Raw genomic sequence first — 15,491 nt, forward strand, 5'->3', positions numbered from 1 at the left:
CTACCCAGAAGGGCCAACACGTTGGGAAAGAGAGGTCATCATCATCAGTTAGAAGGGAAACGTGCACCGATGTTGTCTGGTATGCCTGTCCACGGACAGGAGGACAGTGTTTCCCCTGACCGAATAAGACAACGAGAAATAGAAGTGCATGCAGACGCTCGGAAGAGAACAAAAACAACGTCCACACATGTAAGAGATCAATTGCCACTCAAACAAGAATTACAAAAGAATACGGACAGCCAACATCTAGCGGAGCCATCGACAGCCACATCACAAGAAGCGATACTCCTGTCAAGACAGCTGGAAAGACACAACGAAGTATCTCCAACAGACTGCACCCTGCTGACGCCTGAGACACAGACTAAGCTTGAGTCTGTAATGGAGATGTGTCTCATGACTCAAACAGACGGGTCGCAGCCCTGTGCAGCTGACCAAGAAACTATAGACGTTTCGGAAATCAACTTTGTTTGTCAAGAAAGGGGGGAGATGTCGTGTCGTGATGCAGTCTAGTGGTTGGGGGGCGGAGCTAGGAATAGGAACAGGAACAGGAGGGACAAGGACCGAGGGTTAGTTAGAGCAGGGCACTGAGTGAATAAAGAAGTAACCACACATCACTCCTGGCTCCAGTACGTTATTACCTGGGGGGACGAGGTGACAATGGCGACCCCCGTAAGCCAGAACTGTTTCTTAAGGATCAGGACTGGCTCCCCCCAGTGTATCTTGAATGAATACATTTCTCTCTATCATCGGCGTCAGTACCTATGGCACGGAAACATGCAAAACTCATTCCTCTATTGAAAAAACATAGCTCGATGTTTCTAAACCAGAAAACTTCCTCTCATTTCTCTTCTGCCCTCTCTCGCCAAAGTTATAGAGTCTCACATCAATGATACTCTAACCAATTTTTTAGAGTCCAGCACTACTTTGGTCCCCTCCCAAAATGGCTTTAGACCACATCATAGCACTGAGTCTGAGCTGCTGGCTGTTACCGAGCATCTACTGAGATCTTTAGATCGGGGAAGTTCTGCTGCTCTTTTTTTGCTTGATTTAAGAGCCCCTTTTGACGCTGTATCTCATAGGATTCTGTTGCACCACTTAGATGAAATAGGCATTGGTGGAAGGACACTAACTTGGTTTACTTCCTCTCTATCTGAAAGATTAATCCAGGTTGTTTCTCTTTCTTACAACTCCCAAGTACACACCGCTGCTCTGATTTTGCCTGATTTAAGTGCCGCCTTTGACACTGTATCTCATAGGATTCTGTTGCGCCGCTTACAGGAAATATATTACCAAGGATGGGGTGACCCAAATACTCAAAAGGACCTGGGTTACAATTGGTATGGTAAACAAGTGGTCCCAGACAATATTTTTAGTAATCAATATATGAAAACATATATATATATATATATATGAAAACATTCTGTTTAGTCATCATATGCGGTTACTACCTGCAAGGAAAAAATGGGAAGAGAACAAGCCAAATGCATTCATAGACATAAAGCAATACCCATGGTTAAGTTTCAAGCCAAAAATTAATGGCAGTTTAATTCCAAATTATTTCAGAACACAAAATATAACTTCAATTATTCACTCGGTTACAGACAAGTAGTGAATGAAGAAGTGCAAAGAAGAGTGCTCGTGTGGAGAAACAGGAGGGGTAGAGGGAATACATTCAAGACTGATAAATTCAAATCATTGCACTGCTTCATTCATTACTTGGCTGTAACCGCAGGTAGTAACCGCATATGATGACTAAGCAGAATTTTTTCATTTATTGCTTACAGGAAATAGGCATTGGTGGAATGGCACTAACTTGGTTTACCTTCTTTCTATCTGAAAGATCAATCCAGGTTGTTTCTCTTTCTTACAACTACCAAATACACACTCTGCAACATGGGGTCCCTCAGGGCTCTGCTCTGAGTCCTACAGTTTTCAATATTTATATCCAACCACAACCACAAGCTCAGTTCGCTAAGGCTCGGGGATCATGCTGATATCCTATGCAGGTGATACTCAGCTGGTGATCTCCTTTTCAAATTCCAAGGTGGCTATCAATGAGTGGGTGACGTCCAACTGCCTACAGTTAAATGGAGGCGAATCAGAAATTCTTCTCTTAGGGCGAGATATTCTTTTATGGGGCGACCATTGGTGGCCTTCCACTTTCTGGCCCCATCCCAAAGGAGTGGTAAAACATGTTGGTGTCTGGATTGACAGCTCTCTCACTTTGGAAGCGCAGGCAAAATTGGTGGCAGGTGTATATTTTGGACTCCTACAAGGGCTAAAGCCCATCCTTGGATTCTTTGATTCCAAGACTTGCCAAGTTATTATCCATTCAACTTTACTCTCTAGGCTGGACTACTGCAATGTGCTGTATCAAGGATCCAACAAGACAGCAACCAAAAGATTACAGATGGCCCAAAATGCTGCAGCATGGATACTATTTGCCATCCCTAAGTTTTACTCGGTTTCCAGCTTTATCCACAGACTGCACTGGCTACTTGTGGACAAGAGAATCCATTTTAAGGTTCTATGCATGGCTCACAAAATCCTGAATTTTCAGGGCCTTTCTATTCTTTCTAATTTGCTCCACCCACATGTTCCTGTGTGAGCCCTGCACTCAGCCAACTTTCATTTGGCTTGCGTCCTGCAGATAAAAAGATTGCGAGACGGAAGGCGCTCTTTCTGTTCCAGAGCCCCTGCCCTCTGGAATACACTACCTCTGTCCATCAGTAGCACCCATAGTTACTGGGCTTTTAGAAAAGCTTTGAAACCCTGGCTATTCTCCACCAACCATTCTGTCTTTCCTTTGACGACCTCTCTAAAACTAGCACCGTGATGCCCGTTGCTGGGGCAGCCATGCGCTCTACAAATATTTTAACATAATATCACCAGAATATTTACCAACATAGCTCAACTAACACAAAACTGCAGGGTTGGGGATTCATTGTACATGGCCCTGTGCTTCCCTGCTGCTTACTCCATACAGCTGATCAGAAGTAGCAAGTTTTTCCACTTAAGAGCAGTTAGGTCACACGTTTCCTTGGAGGTGCTCTACATGTGTTTTTGCTGCTCCCAAAAAAAGATGCTAGACTTTACTCAGCAAGAGGTGACACTTCAAATGTACTTCTTCTTAAAAGGTGAGATTACCAATTACTACTAACTAAAGAGATTCCCTTCTGGAGTTCACACGTTTCCACTAAGAGAAAAGGGGGGGGGGGGAAATCTGTAATGTGCCACACCTGTACACCACTCTTACTGGAGTGGGGAAGGGAATAAAATCTTTTTTTACACAACCCTCACCCACTATAATAGTAGCTTGCTTCATCATTGGGTTCACCCTGACTCCTAAGAGTCAGGGTGGGCTCGACCATATTCAAGGGAGCACTTATGAAGACATTTGGATGGGGGAGTAATTTTAAAGATACAATTCCTCACCCACTCCCAAGGTTATTAGTGGGGTAGGTGGGAAGGTTAAAAATAAACACTATGTAGGGGTATAAGGATGCCATGGTCCTATGACCCTAAAACACCAACATGTTCACTGAACATTGATATTATCTTCCACACCACACGCAGAGCCCAATGGAGAAACACGTTCCGCACCTTACTCTCCGTCTCCACCTCCAGGAATTTCGCGCATGGCCTAAAACTTACCATCACCCCATCACAACTTTTCCCTGGCAGAACAACCATCACTATATACAATAATGGGATTATCCTAATTCAATCCACAGACAAGAACCTGGAACTACTGGACAATCTGTTCCCCACGTTCAAACAGCACCTCACCAGTCATCGGACACCCACTCATAGCATCCGCAGGCCCATCACTCCTAAACTCACAGCCCCCAACCACAACCCTCCTAACCTAGCTCAACCACAAAACGGCACGCACCTTCCCTCCATCCCCGGCACCTTAGACATTCACCCACCTAAGGTAGCGATCGCGCACTCCACATTTACAGACATAGATCCCTCACCCACACATTCCAGCGATACCCCCTCCCCCCCCTACAACCTCACCCTGTCACCCTACCATACCACACCCATTCCCGTCACCCCTGACACCGCAGCCTCAAACCACACCCATTCTAATCCACCCCAATCCCTAAACTACATGCGCCTCTCCTTTACTCCCGACACCCCAGTCACTCACCCACCTACCATACCTACCTCACTCCCGTCGAGCACAGACATAGATTACTCACCCTCTTACACCAACCTCACCCCTTCCCCCCACACACCAGTCCTCATACACTTTCCCACCCCTGATACCACAGCTCCCACCCAAAAAGACATGCACCACCCCTCTATTCCCGGCACCTTAGTCATTCCCCCACCTACCATAGCTATCCCACATCCCTCAAGCACAGACATAGATCTCTCTTCCTCTTACAACAACAACCCCACTCCTTCCACCTACACACCAGCCCTCATCCCCGTTCCTCTCACCCATGATACCACTGCTCCCACCCGCATCCCGCCTATCCTAGATCAACATCAGACCGACACACACAAAGGCAAACCCCACCCTTTATCCTCACCCATTCTCAGCCCCCACTTCCTCCCACTAACTAACCACACAGAACACTCCACCTCCATCAGCTCAACTCGACCCTCTCTAAATAGAACCATCTACAATCCCACTACCCCCCCCAGTCTTACCCCCCATCACCCAACCTCCACCCTCTTCACCACTAATAAACGCCCATCCTCCACCATGCATTCTACGCCCACCACCAATACTCTCATCCACACCACCAACCTCCCCCCTATGTCATCCACGCCTGACCCTCCCATCCCCACCTCCAACACATGTCCCTCAGTGGACCACATTACGGCCTCCCTCCTCCAACTCAAAGAAGACATGTACAGCATCAAACAACAACTACTCTGTCTATCACACTCCAGCCACCCCCCACCCAACACTCTCCAACAGATCAAACAAGACATTCACATCATCAAACATTTACTCAGCACACACCCCAGACACCACTCACGCGTCTCCACCATCACCTCCCCTCCCAACTGGTCCTCCACCCGGGCGGCGAACTCACGCACTCGACTTCCACCACACTGGACCTCAATCCCTGTTCACAATCGTGAAAACCGCCCCCGTCGCTCCTGCAACCCTCTTTCGGACCTAGACACAATCACCCTCCTCCGCTCCTATGACCCAGCTCCCCTCAGCAACACACCCGACACACTCACTGCCATACCTACGATTCACTCCAATCCCCTTAGACCCCCCACACTGAACAACAGAGTCGCTATCCATAGTAACCTGAGTAAAGTCCCCCTCGCCCTAGAGCACCCTTCCACCCTCGACACACCCCGTCTCAAATGCACTCTCCTAAACTGCAGATCAGCCGCTAGACACTCCGCCGCTATCGCCGATCTCATCCTAAAATTGGATCTGGACTTAATCATCATGACTGAAACATGGCTAACAGAGTCTTCTACACCTATAATGGACATTCTGGTTCCCCCCAACTACCTCATCACTAGACTCGACAGGTCTGGCAATAAAAGAGGTGGCGGAATCGCATGTATATACAGGAGCAACCTCTCTGTATTGAAAGTATCTTCACCTTCCCCGCCCTCCCCATCGTCCTGTGAATACATCAACCTAGATATTATCAGTCAGGGCAAACCGATCTGCACTCTTCACGGCGTTTACCACCCACCCGGTGACAACCTCACCTTCTCCCAACAAATCATGGACATGATCTCAACCAACGCCGGGCGGCAACTCACACAAATATACCTCGGGGATTTCAACCTCCACTGGAATGATCATAATGATGCGGTGGTAAAAGGTCTGAAGAATTTCCTCAACGCCCTTGACCTTGCACAAATTTGCAACAGTCCAACACACAAGAAAGGCTCTATCCTCGACCTTATCATCTCCAAAGAGGCCGCTATCCAACTCGAATCTATCCAACCCTGTGACTGGTCGGACCATCATATCATCACGTTCTTCATCAATGAAAAAGTTAAATTTAACCCTATCCAATCCGCCAGGCCCAAAGTCTGGAAAAGAGACATGAAAAAACTAAACTCAAACTCTCTGCCCTCCAACAGCTACAACTTACTACTTCCTCCGGCTGGCGTGAAGGACGTCCAATCCTTGACTGATCACTATCTTAACAATATGACCGCAATAATTAATGAAGTCGCGCCCTTGCAGCTAAAAAAAGCCACCACAAAAATCTCCAATCCCTGGTATGACGGGAGTCTCAATGACGATAGACGTGTCATGAGATTGGCAGAGCGCTCCTGGAGATCAGCCCCCTCTGCACTGAACCTAAAAAACCTGAAGAAAAAGAGAAATGCCTACTTCAGGAAAATAAAACGATCAAAATCAGACTTCTTCAGCCGTCAGCTAGACCAAGCCAAAAACCGTCCGAGAAAGCTGTTTGAGCTTATCCGTTCACAAACCAAAGAACAACCCCAACCTCTCAACACTATGTGCAATGCCCCTTCCTGCGAAGACTTCGCCTCTTTCTTTAACCAAAAAACGGATAACATAAAGAATGATCTCCTCATGGACGCAAGCCTCTATCCCAAACCCCACTACATAACACCCACTAAACCAAAAAACAATGCAACCTGGTCAACCTTTGTCACCTACACGGAAGAAGAAATTGGCAAACTGCTCAGCACTCTGAAACCATCCAATCACCTCACGGACCCCCTTCCTGCTAATGCTGTAAAAGTCCTTACCCCGTCGCTCCTTCCACTCTGGACCAAAATCATTAACAGCTCACTTCAACAAGGGATCATTCCCGACTCCCTCAAAGTTGGACAAGTAACACCTTTGCTAAAGAAACCTACAGCCGACCCTTCTGACCTAAACAACTACCGTCCCATTACCAACATTCCGACTCTTGCCAAACTGCTGGAAAAATGCGCACAAATACAATTGACTAAACATATTAATCAATTTGATCTCCTCAACTCTCACCAATCAGGCTTCCGAGCCAATCACAGTACGGAAACTGCCATGATTCACATAATCGATGACGCCCTCCAAATACTAGATCATAACGATACCTGCCTCCTCATCCTCCTTGATCTCTCCTCCGCATTTGACACCGTCAAACATGAGAACCTACTCGAACTATTAAACACAAGAATGGGCCTATCTGGAACTGTGCTCAAATGGTTCACTTCTTTTCTGCATAACAGGTCGCAGAAATTCAAGAGCAACAACTTGATGTCCGCACCAAGACCTGTATCGCTAGGCGTACCACAAGGTTCCTCCTTATCCCCAACTTTGTTCAACCTAGTTATGGAACCTCTCACCACCTTGCTGCAAGAATCCAATGTACATTTCCACATGTATGCTGATGACACCCAACTCTATCTCAAACTACAATCACCCAAAGACATCACGCTTTTGAACTCAACAATCAGAAGCACCCAATCTTGGCTGGCCGCTAATCATCTCAAACTCAATGCCCTTAAAACAGAGTTCCTCCTGATCGCACCTCCCGCGAAGAGCACTACCGTGCAAATGTGGCTTAAAGACCTAACGGCACTCAATGTCCAACCCACCATCGTGGACTCAGCGAAATCCTTGGGCATAACACTTGACACCAATCTCAGCATGCAGGAACACATCAACAAAGCAACTAAGGGAGCAAACTACCAAATCAACACCCTCAGGAAACTTAAACCTTTCCTTCCAGCCAAAGACTTCCAAACTGCGGTACAATCACTAGTCATACCTCGAATAGAATATGGCAGCACCGCCCTCTGCGGTCTCCCCCTAGCTACTACGGCACCCATAAGAGCCTCTCTAAACGCCGCAGCGAGACTCATCACTGGATCAAAAAAACACTCGCACATTTCCCCCGACTTCAAATCCCTGAACTGGCTGCCGTTTGAAGCCAGAATACACCTGAAAATCGCTTGTTTGACCCACAAGGCTGTACACCTGAGCTCACCTAGATACCTCGCTCAGAAGCTGACGATTTCTGGAGGCTCCAGGATCACTAGAGGCACAAACAATCTTTTGCTAAAGCCTAAAAGATTCCGCAAGGAAAAAACCTATAAACGCTCCTTCTCAGGAATGGCCCCCAGGATTTGGAACTCGCTCCCCCCTGAAACTAGGCTCATCACCTCTACCATACTGTTCAAGAGAGAAGTAAAAGCAATCCTCATGGCTAAATACACTTGAACGACTATTGGGGAAAACTACAAAGACTCGATACTCATCTGTACTACTTGTTCGAACCCTTGTATTTTATGTTGACTCTGAAATTGATTTACTTGATTGTTTTATGATATCACCTCGATGTACTCCTAACATGATTGATGTATCTGCGTATACATGCTCCCCACCTCTGTAAAGCGCTCTGATATCTGCGAAGATCTTGTTCGCGCTATATAAAACTTTCAAAATAAAATAAATAAAAAATAAATGTTTCATCCCTATACTCACGGCCCAAAAAAGTCCTGGGCTTTCACCAGGGTGGGTTTGTAAATATGTCACTCCCCCAATGATATGATTTACGTGTTGTTTATTGTGTAAGGCATGACAAAATACTCAAAGCATGCACATGGCAAAAATCAGGAGAGCTAGCCAAGTAGGTTTTGGAATGAGTTGGGTACCTTCAAGAAAGTCTGACAACAGGGCCGCCAACTCATGCCCCTGTGGAGATATTATTCTCCAGCACTTTGGGTATATGCTTGAGTGGCAAGTATCACACATTATGTGCATGCTTTGAGTATTTTTGCATGCTTGAACCTTACCCTCTGCTCAACAGGAAGCCAATGAAGGGAGACTAGGGCATTTTTGGCAGAGATATGTTTTGGAACATTAAGCAGAAACTGACTTGACACATTTTGAATTACTTGTAGCCTTTTTGTCACATGTCGTTGGGAGCCCAGGTATAGGGACTTCCCATAGTCCAGGAGTGACAGCTTCAAGGCTTGAACAACAATCCTTCTGGATGGAAGGGGAAGTAAATCTAAGATTTTTTTAAGAGTTCTAAGCATGCCATAACAGCTGGCTGCAAGTTTCGGAGCTTGTGCTTCTATAGAGAGATTTGTCAAGCCACATCCTCAAGCTCTTAATGGGGGTATTAGGAGTTAGTGCAATGCCTAGCCTGTCAGGTCACACACCATCAGTTGGAAGTTTTGGTTATTGCCCAATACCATTGAGATTGAAGCAGCAGCTCACCATCCAGCCTGCAACCATTTCCAAACAGGGAGCCAGTTGCTGAGGCTGTAATCCAGCCAGGTGAGAGTTAGATGGCTAACTGTTTGTCACCTGCAAAGAACGCCACTGACAGCCCGAATTCAAGGATAATCTCAATGAGCAGGTGCATGTAGAGGTTAAAAAGCGTGGGGCTGAGTGTGGAGCCCTGTGGCACTGCACACTTCAGAGGAAGATGTCAGAGTAACAGGCTTTTTCACTGACCTGAAAGGTCCTGGCTTCTAGGAGGCAAGTATGACAATTTAGAGCACTATCTTTTATTCTAGCTTCACTTATTCTTTGGGTAAGTATTCATTGGTCTACTGTGTCGAAAGCCACACTCAGATAAGGACTCTCCTACATCACCCTCAGTCAGGGTTCCACCCATAACACAGCACAGAAACCACACTCCTGCCGGCCACTAAAGAATTTAAGATTCTTTTGGACCAGGGAGGGTCTGCTGCTGTCATCTTCCTCAATCTGCGTGTGTTTTGTTGTTAAAGCCTCTTTACGATTCTTGAGAGATTTGTGTTCCCAAAAGATTTTATACGAAGGATATTCGCTTTTACAAGGGTGCTATTGCGTAAATAATTATTAATTCTAGAAATATAGGCACATATAGGGTAAAGAGAGGCATGCGTCAGGGATGCCCCCGATTGCTTATACTTTTTGCCCTGTTTATGGAGCCATTGGTGATAGTCATCAGGAAAAAATCTATTTCGTCTGCACCATTGCACGGATGCCTAATATAAAATTGTATGCAGATGATATTGTTCTGTTTCCTAAACCTGGAAAAAATATCTAGAAGGAAATGTTTGCGCTCTTTAGGGAATTTCAAAAAGTAGGTGGTCACAAGATAAATAAAGCTAAAAAAACGAAATTCTATGTCAGAACTGGAGGCCAGGATAATGCCTTCTTTCTTCATTTCATTTCACAGCTGCAAGAAGGTAACAACAAAAAACGACTTTCCCATGAACCACAGGGAAAACGTAGTGAAAGAAACAATCATGACAACAACCAATCATAAATCAAGACCATGTCCAATCAGGGGCAACCAGCCCAATATAGTCCTTTGCTAGTGTCCATTCTTCTTCTTTCTTCGCTGCTCCGCAGCAGTGATAAGTACACTCCAGATCCTTTGGGGCTCCTTAGTGCTTGGGATTGTTCTAAACGTTATTTTATCACTGTTTGGGCTATTTATGCTTATTGCTACATTGTGCAGTTTACATACAACTGTGATTGCCTGTCTGTGACTTGAGGCACGTTCATACTTTGCTGTATTTTTTAGGTATTTTGTGTGATACCGTTTATTTCTGTCAGCGTTTTTCTCGTTTTCCCCCCTGGGGGGGCTCGCGCGGCACCTTCGTGTGCGTCTCTCTCTGTTCTCGCTGAGGCACCGTGGGGTTGAAGCTTTCCTCCTCGCTACGCGGGGCGAACGATGTTGGCTTGGGCTTCGGTGACCTCCCGCCGCAAGAGGGCGCGGGAGGCCATTTGAGACGTGACGCGGTGTTTGATCTCTTCAGGGATTCAAACACTGCGCACACGTCTGTTTCCTCGTAGCCCCGGTCTGAGGCGTACGCCCGGTTGGGTTGTAGCGGCGAAGGCAGCCAAAATTACCGCTTCTGCCGCATTTGATCAGTTGCATGCTCCAACGCTCGTGTTCTAACAATAAGTGGTGGAGTCTGTAGTTTTTTGTTACCGCATAACGCCTCGATTGGGGTCTTGTATTGCCTGTTTCTTGGCTTCACAGGGGACCAGGCCCAGACCGGTGAGCGTCCTTTGGCAAGGGGGTGTGTATACTTGTATTAGTTTATTGCCAGCAGGTGTCCCCTGGGGCTAGAACCCCGTTACTTGCGACATTACCCTGCCGCTTTTGAATTCCAGCTGCCACCCAGCTTTCTTTGCCACACGGTCTTGTCCAGACCTGGAAGATTGCCATTCCGGCAGGGTGCCCTCCCTACTGCCAGTCATGGAATACTATGACGAGTATCTTGAGGAGGAGGATCCCCTGTCAAAGATGCCTGGGGGGATGCCTTTTACGACGCCGCCGTCGCCTCCATTTATCAGGCTGTTGGCCAGGCTATAACTCCCTTAGAGGATAGGTTATCCCGCCAGATTAACAAGGCGTTCTCGCGCCTTGAACAGCGCATGGGGACTTCCCCCACACCAGTGGTCCCTTCGCCCTCCGCCCAGGTTGGTTCTCCTCCGGCCAAACGTGCATGCATTCCTGGGGTGGATTAAGATGCATTTGAGCGCCTGCGTCAGGCCTTTCTGGATAGTCAGTGTGGTACAAAAGGGGGTGGTGATGGACGCAGCATCTGAACCAATCAAACACTCACACCCAGTCAAAAGATCTGGGTTTGATCCATCACCGTTCTTTAGCCCACTCTGCCACCCCAGTTCAGACATGGCTATATGCAAATCAGTCTGAGCCTGTGCCTCATGGGAACAGTCCAGCCCGAACTGCCAAGCCATGCCTTCCCTGAACCGGAAACAAGCTTCCGAGGACTGGTTTCTAGCATTCCAGCCGTCTTCAGCCCGGCGTGCTTGAATCCAGTGGCAAAGTGAGCAAGGGACTCACGTCTGAGCATACCCTGCCACACTTATGGTGGCCAAAGCGGTACAAAAGGGGGTGGTGATGGACGGAGCATCTGAACCAATCAAACACTCACACCCAGTCAAAAGATCTGGGTTTGATCCAATACCGTTCTTTAGCCCACTCTGCCACCCCAGTTCAGACATGGCTACATGCAAATCAGTCTGACCATGTGTCTCATGGGAACAGTCCAGCCCGAACTGCCAAGCCATGCCTTCCCTGGACAGGAAACAAGCTTCCGAGGACCGGTTTCTGGCATTCCTGCCGTCTTCAGCCCGGCTTGCTTGAATCCAGTGGCAAAGTGAGCAAGGGACTCACGTCTGAGCATACCCTGCGACACTTATGGCGGCCAAAGCGGTACAAAAGGGGGTGGTGATGGACGGAGCATTCGAACGAATCAAACACTCACACCCATTCAAAAGATCTGGGTTTGATCCATCAACGTTCTTTAGCCCAATCTGCCACCCCAGTTCAGACATGGCTATATGCAAATCAGTCTGACCCTGTGCTTCATTGGAAGAGTCCAGCCCGAACTGCCAAGCCATGCCTTCCCTGAACCGGAAACAAGCTTCCGAGGACCGGTTTCTGGCATTTCAGCCGTCTTCAGTCCGGCTTGCTTGAATCCAGTGGCAAAGTGAGCAAGGGACTCACGTCTGAGCATACCCTGCCACACTTATGGCGGCCAAAGCGGTACAAAAGGGGGTGGTGATGGACGGAGCATCTGAACCAATCAAACACTCACACCCAGTCAAAAGATCTGGGTTTGATCCATCACCTTTCTTTAGCCCACTCTGCCACCCCAGTTCAGACATGGCTATATGCAAATCAGTCTGACCATGTGCCTCATGGGAACAGTCCAGCCCGAACTGCCAAGCCATGCCTTCCCTGGACCGGAAACAAGCTTCTGAGGACCGGTTTCTGGCATTCCAGCCGTCTTCAGCCTGCTTGCTTGAATCCAGTGGCAAAGTGAGCAAGGGACTCACGTCTGAGCATACCCTGCCACACTTATGGCGGCCAAAGCGGTACAAAAGGGGGTGGTGATGGACAGAGCATCTGAACCAATCAAACACTCACACCCAGTCAAAAGATCTGGGTTTGATCCATCACCGTTCTTTGGCCCACCATGCCACCCCAGTTAAGACATGGCTATATGCAAATCAGTCAGACCCTGTGCCTCATGGGAACAGCCCAGCCCGAACTGCCAAGCCATGGCCGCCATAAATGTGGCAGGGTATGCTCAGACGTGAGTCCCTTGCTCACTTTGCCACTGGATTCAAGCAAGCCAGGCTGAAGACGGCTGGAATGCCAGAAACCGGTCCTCGGAAGCTTGTTTCCGGTCCAGGGAAGGCATGGCTTGGCAGTTCGGGCTGGACTGTTCCCATGAGGCACAGGGTCGAACTGATTTGCATATAGCCATGTCTGAACTGGGGTGGCAGAGTGGGCTAAAGAACGGTGATGGATCAAACCCAGATCTTTTGACTGGGTGTGAGTGTTTGATTGATTCAGATGCTCCGTCCATCCCCACCCCCTTTTGTACCGCTTTGGCCGCCATAAGTGTGGCAGGGTATGCTCAGACGTGAGTCTCTTGCTCACTTTGCCACTGGATTCAAGCAAGTCGGGCTGAAGACGGCTGGAATGCCAGAAACCGGCCCTCGGAAGCTTGTTTCGGGTCCAGGGAAGGCATGGCTTGGCAGTTCGGGCTGGACTGTTCCCATGAGGCACAGGGTCAGACTGATTTGCATATAGCCATGTCTGAACTGGGGTGGCAGCGTGGGCTAAAGAACGGTGATGGATCAAACCCAGATCTTTTGACTGGGTGTGAGTGTTTGATTGATTCAGATGCTACGTCCATCACCACCCCCCTTGTGTACCGCTTTGGCCGCCATAAGTGTGGCAGGATATGCTCAGACGTGAGTCCCTTGCTCACTTTGCCACTGGATTCAAGCAAGCCGGGCTGAAGACGGCTGGAATGCCAGAAACCGGTCCTCGGAAGCTTGTTTCCGGTCCAGGGAAGGCATGGCTTGGCAGTTCGGGCTGGACTGTTCCCATGAGGCACAGGGTCAGACTGATTTGCATATAGCCATGTCTGAACTGGGGTGGCAGAGTGGGCTAAAGAACGGTGATGGATCAAACCCAGATCTTTTGACTGGGTGTGAGTGTTTGATTGATTCAGATGCTCCGTCCATCACCACCCCTTTTGTACCGCTTTGGCCGCCATAAGTGTGGCAGGGTATGCTCAGACGTGAGTCTCTTGCTCACTTTGCCACTAGATTCAAGCAAGTCGGGCTGAACACGGCTGGAATGCCAGAAACCGGCCCTCGGAAGCTTGTTTCGGGTCCAGGGAAGGCATTGCTTGGCAGTTCGGGCTGGACTGTTCCCATGAGGCACAGGGTCAGACTGATTTGCATATAGCCTTGTCTGAACTGGGGTGGCAGCGCGGGCTAAAGAACGGTGATGGATGAAACCCAGATCTTTTAACTGGGTGTGAGTGTTTGATTAATTCAGATGCTACGTCCATCACCACCCCCCTTGTGTACCGCTTTGGCCGCCATAAGTGTGGCAGGGTATGCTCAGACGTGAGTCCCTTGCTCACTTTGCCACTAGATTCAAGCAAGCCGGGCTGAAGACGGCTGGAATGCCAGAAACCGGTCCTCGGAAGCTTGTTTCCGGTCCAGGGAAGGCATGGCTTGGCAGTTCGGGCTGGACTGTTCCCATGAGGCACAGGGTCTGACTGATTTGCATATAGCCATGTCTGAACTGGGGTGGCAGAGTGGGCTAAAGAACGGTGATGGATCAAACCTAGATCTTTTGACTGGGTGTGAGTGTTTGATTGATTCAGATGCTCCGTCCATCACCACCCCCTTTTTTACAGCTTTGGCCGCCATAAGTATGGCAGGGTATGCTCAGACGTGAGTCCCTTGCTCACTTTGCCACTGGATTCAAGCAAGCCGGGCTGAAGACGGCTGGAATGCCAGAAACCGGTCCTCGGAAGCTTGTTTCCGGTCCAGGGAAGGCATGGCTTGGCAGTTCGGGCTGGACTGTTCCCATGAGGCACAGGGTCTGACTGATTTGCATATAGCCATGTCTGAACTGGGGTGGCAGAGTGGGCTAATGAACGGTGATGGATCAAACCCAGATCTTTTGACTGGGTGTGAGTGTTTGATTGATTCAGATGCTCCGTCCATCACCACCCCCTTTTGTACCGCTTTGGCCACCATAAGTGTGGCAGGGTATGCTCAGACATGAGTCCCTTGCTCACTTTGCCGCTGGATTCAAGCAAGCCGGGCTGAAGACGGCTGGAATGCCAGAAACCGGTCCTCGGAAGATTGTTTCCGGTCCAGGGAAGGCATGGCTTGGCAGTTCGGGCTGGACTGTTCCCATGAGGCACAGGGTCAGACTGATTTGCATATAGCCATGTCTGAACTGTGGTGGCAGAGTGGGCTAAAGAACGGTGATGGATCAAACCCAGATCTTTTGACTGGGTGTGAGTGTTTGATTGATTCAGATGCTCCGTCCATCACCACCCCCTTTTGTACCGCTTTGGCCGCCATAAGTGTGGCAGGGTATGCTCAGACGTGAGTCCCTTGCTCACTTTGCCACTGGATTCAAGCAAGCCGGGCTGAAGACGGCAGGAATGCCAGAAACCGGTCCTCGGAAGCTTGTTTCCTGTCCAGGGAAGGCATGGCTTGG

Source organism: Lissotriton helveticus, chromosome 11, assembly GCF_964261635.1.
Source record: "Lissotriton helveticus chromosome 11, aLisHel1.1, whole genome shotgun sequence".
Lineage (NCBI taxonomy): Eukaryota > Metazoa > Chordata > Amphibia > Caudata > Salamandridae > Lissotriton > Lissotriton helveticus.